A 5,512-nucleotide genomic window follows, 5' to 3' on the forward strand; every position below is an offset into this window, starting at 1 on the left:
TCTGTCCGCCCTCCGTCACCTACTCTCCGAGATGTTATTGGCTCCTTTCGGGATATTTTAAGACCAATCTTGGTCAGCTTGTGATCATGGGGATGGATGGGGTGGGGATCCTCGCAAGTGAAACAGGGGGATCTACATCCGAGAATGTTCCAAACATGTCAGGAGACAGGGGAACTCACACAGGGGTGAGGGGGAAAGAGAGCAATTCCTGCACTCAGTTACTGTCCCGGTGTTTCCTGTTTTATGTACGGAATGGGTGATTTTTGCAAGTGCATGTCTCAAACTATCATGGTCGTCAGAGAATTACCATTTTGAATGGGTTTTTTTAGTCTTCCCTTCCTGCAGTGTATTGTGTCGTTAATACAGAGATGACCACGGCTGTGCTGTAGCCTCCCTGTCTCACTCCGGATTGAAGCAGGTTTGGGTCGAACACTGAATCTCTTCTCCATTGCCCCAGCCACGTGGGACTCGGGGAAGCATAAATCAGCCAGTGAGTTTGGCGCCTCACTTAAAAGTAGCAGCACCCCTCAGCAGACCGAACCCCAGCTCTCAGGTCGCTCTTTGTACCACTCTGCAGTCTTCATCACAAGACCTTTAAGCTCTTTTCTGGTCAGTAACCATCCCGGAATGGCACCGGGAATTTGTTGGTGTTGCTGACTACTGTACTCATTCTCTCTAGCTTCTGTCCACATACTACCCTCTGTCTTGTTATTATAATGATACACTTAACCACTTATAAAGGATTGTGTAAACACATTTATTTAGATGAGGCCCAAAAGGACAGTTATACATTGATATAAAGCTTTAAGACATCAGAACTGCACGTCCTCTGCTCAAAGCAAAAATGAAACTAAACCTGGATCACATGACACACTTCCTTCTAGTGTTGTCATGCTGCGATCTCTTAAAGGCATAATATAACATCCATGACGTGTTCTCAGCCATGTTTACTCATTACCGGTGGTTATATTTAGGGATTTGTTCAATTCAGGTTAGGATGATGCTTTTAAATTAAAATCAGTTCATAAGTGCTCAAATCAACAGCACACATCTTCTGAGAATATGGATTAGATTCAGAGAAAGCACCTGTCCAGAATCGTGTTTCCTACAAACCATATCACAATGGAGGCTGTTGAGACATTCCAGTAAAATTCGCACATTTAAATGGCATTATTCATGTGAGCCCAGCAAGGGTGGCCATGAACCTGCACCTATGAAGGCAATGGGTTTAATTGGCACAAAAGCAAAATACTGCAGACTCCGGAAATCTGAAATAAAAACAGAAAATGCTGGAAATACTCAGCAGGTCTGGCAGAACCTGTGAAAAGAAAGAAAAGTTAATATTTCAGGTCAATGACCTTTCATCAGAACTTAATGGGACAAGTAAAGAAAGAAATGAGGAGTGAATGGCGGAATGATGAACAGTTGCTGTGTGAAAAGCAAAAACAAGAGGAAAAACAAGAGTAAATACAAAATCTACAAAGAAAAAGGGAACAAAATGGGACAGAGGTTACAATCTCAAATTGTTGAATTGTTGAGTTGGAAGGCTGTAAAGTGCCTAATCAAAAGATGAGATGCTATTCCTTGAGCTTACATTGAGCTTCACTGGAACACTGAAGGAAACCGAGGACAGAGAGGTCAGCATGAGAGCAAGGTGGAGAATTAAAATGACTGGTGGAAAATACAGGGATGGTGTGCTGTGCTTTATTGTTTTCCATATTGAGAAATAGATTAAGATTCACTGTCAACAATATTTTGTTTCTCATATGTGTAATATAGGTAGTTGGTCACAATTAAAAGACTTGGATTCATGTAGCACCTTTCACAACCACAGGACATCCCAAAGCACCTTACAGCCAATTATGTACTTTTGAAATGTTGTAATGTATGAAACGTCTCATCTTAATGGAGTGTCCATCAGTCTGCCCTCAGAAATATAATGATTGTCATTCGAGTTCGAAGAAGATGGTGGATGCGCAGACTCATCAACAATGAGCACGGAGCTGGTTATGTGGTCCCAGCCTGGATGCACAGAGTCGGAAACAGTTGGGGCATTGGAATTCATATGTTGTGACTTGGACAGATGCTGCCCTATCACATTGTGACAGAAGTATAATAATTTTCATAATAGTTTTCTGGTTTATTGTGAAGTAGATTTATGGGGGTGGGTATAGTTGGTTCTGTCTGGGTGATTTAATTATATTTGTAGTCAAGTAGACTGCAAGCTTGAAATCATCAAAAGAAGTTAGGTGTTTGACATGCTAATGAGTAAACATGGATGCTAAGGTATGAAGGGAATTTGCATTTTTAGATAAATGAAGGGACTTTTGAATTTCAAAGGAATGTTTGTCTGTTTACAACTAGCCAGATAAGCAAGGCTAAGGAGTGTGTTCATTTTTCCCAAAGGTAACTGATAATATTGGCAATATGAAAGCTTTTATATTATGAGGGAGATGCAGTTTCAAAGACATATGGAATCATAGAGTTTACATATTAAAAAGAGAGAAACATATATAAAGTAAAATGAAATGCTATGTGGAAGGAAGACCATGTAAGATCTAACAGAAATGTGTGAAATAGTCTTAATGAAGCCTCCAGCCATGTGTGCCTGAGTCTGCAATGTGACAAAATTGAAGTTAGGGAAAAGCCATTTGGAATTCCACTGTAAAGTGATATTGTGTTAACTTGCTGTTTCTGTTTTAAATCTAAAATCTATTTTGGACCATTGCCTTAAAGGGGATGTACCTGGGGGTCAGGTTAATTAGAAATTTTATGAGTTATATTAGTAAGTAATTGTAGTTCTATGTATATGCTTGAAATCTTTTATTTTGTTAATAAATATTTTAATTTAATTTTTAAAATCTCTAATGGTCTTGGTGGACTTACTACTTCTGAATTCAGTGTACACATCTGATAATAAATACAAATTGCAAAACCATTGTGATAGCAGGACCAAGCTTCTCTTGTGGATTTGGTCTGCCTGGCACACATAACAACATTGTTCACAGGCAGCAATAAGACATTAACGTTGATCATTTTCAAAGGTGACAGAAGCTCTATGGATCAGACCTGTCCAGTGATGCTTTTCGCACTGATCCTTCCATGTCATTAGGCTTGATGCTGCACCACTTCAGATTTCCCTGAAGCATGCCTTTTTAGCGCTTGCTTGGCCAACCTTGGCTTCTTTTGCCAGACTCCAGCACCCCATACAGCAGTGGAATGTGATGGTCCTCCATTCTAATTCCATACCCTACCCAGCACAGTTAGGCTCTCAGGAGCATTGCCTCATTACTTGTTATCTGGGCTCCATCTAAGATTTTGAGATTTGTGATCCTGTCTTGCCAGTGGATTCCAAGGATGGAGTAAAGAGTACAGATATGAAATTGTTCCACCTGCCTTGTGTGCTTGCGGTATAAAGTCCAGGACTCACAGCCATACAGGAGGGAAGTAATAATGAGATCGTTGTACACCTTGATCTTCATGGACAGTGTAATGTGGTGGTTTACTACTCTGGTGCAAGAGTCTGGCAAAAGAAGCCAAGGTTGGCCATGCAAGCGCAAAAAATGCATGCTTCAGGGAAATCTGGTGCAGCATCAAACCTAATGACTCCCAAGCACCTGGATCATCTTGCTGATCCGAGCTGATATCTCATTATCAGCGAACCATCTTTGGAGTAATGGTTCCAAGGTATTTGAAGCTATCAACATTCTTCAGCTCTGTATCATTGATGGAGATGCCTTGTTGAACAATGCTGGAATTTGTTAAGGGCTGCTATAGAACCTCAGTCTTTCTTAGACTGATGGTCAATCCCAAACAGCTTTAAAGCCTCTGAAAAGCAATCAACCATGATTTGCAAATCTCTCACTTTTGGAGCCATTAAGTCACAATCATCAGTGAAAAGGACTTCTTGGATGAGTTTGTCAGATGTTTTAGTTTAGCACTGAGATGGCGTAGGGCAAAGAGTGAGCTGTCAAAATGACTTTGGAAATACACTCCCTCTCCTAAAGATCCTTGACAGCATGCCTAAGGACACCAGTAGAGTACGGGTTAAGAAGGATTGGTGCTAGAATGCAGCCTTGCTTCACTCCATCCTAGATTACAAAGGGAGCTAAAGATTTGCTATTAAAAAGGATCTGTCCCATTACTTCATCATGGAACAGGTGTATGACATTGACAAATGTTTTGGGGCAACCACGCCTTCCTGATTTGTCCACAGGAACTCTCTGTTGGCTGTGTCAAAGGCCTATACGAGGTCAACGAAATTGAAGCAGAAGGCTCTGTTCTGATCCCGGTGTTTGTCTTGGCTTTGGCTCAAAGTAAACATCATATACACTGGGCTGTGACCTGGTCACAGTGACCATCATTGTTAACTGTGCTGTGAACTGGTCACAGCGAACATCATATGCACTAGGCTGTGACCTGGTCAAAATGACCATCATATACACTGTGCTACGAGCTGGTCACAATGAAAATGATATCCACTATTTTGTGATCTGGTCACAGTAAAGATCATATCCACTGTGCTGCGACCTGGTCACAGTGAACATCATATCTACTGTGCTATGACCTGGTCAAAGTGAACATCATATCTGCTGTGACCTGGTCACAGAGAACAACATATCCGCTGTGCTGTGACCAGGTCACAGTGAAAATCATATCCACTGTGCTTGACCTCGTCATACTGATCATCATATCCACTGTGCTGGGACCTGCTCAAAGTGAACATCATATCCACTGTTCTGCGAGCTGGTCACAGTGAACATCACATCCACTGTACTATAACATGCCCACAGTGAAAATCGTATCTTCTGTACTTTGACCTGCTGACAGTGAACATCATATCCACTGTTCTGTCACCTGCTCACAGTGAACATCATATCAACTGTACTGTGACCTGTTCACAGTGAACATCATATCCACTGTCCTGTGGCCTGCTCACAGTGAGCATCATATCCACTGTACTGTGACCTGCTCACAGTGACCATCATATCCACAGTGCTGCGACCTCCTCACAGTGAACATCATATCCACTGTGCTGCAACCTGCTCACAGTCAACATCATATCTACTGCACTGTGACCTGCTCACAGAAAACATCCTATCCACTGTGCTGTGACTAGGTCACAGTGAACATCTATCCAATGTACTGTGACCTGCTTACAGTGAACATCATATCTGTTGTCCTGTGGCCTGCTCATAGTGAACATCATATCCACTGTGCTGCCACCTGCTCAAAGTGAACATCATATCCTCTGTACTGTGACCTGCTCACAGTGAACATCATATCCACTGTGCTGCCACCTGCTCATAGTGATCATCATATCCACTGTGCTGCCACCTGCTCAAAGTGAACATCATACCCACTGTACTGTGACCTGCTCACAGTGAACATCATATCCTCTGTACTGTGACCTGCTCACAGTGAACATCATATCCACTGTACTGTGACCTGTTGAAAGTGAACATCGTATCCACTGTACTGTGACCTGCTCACAGTGAACATCATATCCATT

The sequence above is a fragment of the Carcharodon carcharias genome, chromosome 5 (assembly GCF_017639515.1).
Source record: "Carcharodon carcharias isolate sCarCar2 chromosome 5, sCarCar2.pri, whole genome shotgun sequence".
Lineage (NCBI taxonomy): Eukaryota > Metazoa > Chordata > Chondrichthyes > Lamniformes > Lamnidae > Carcharodon > Carcharodon carcharias.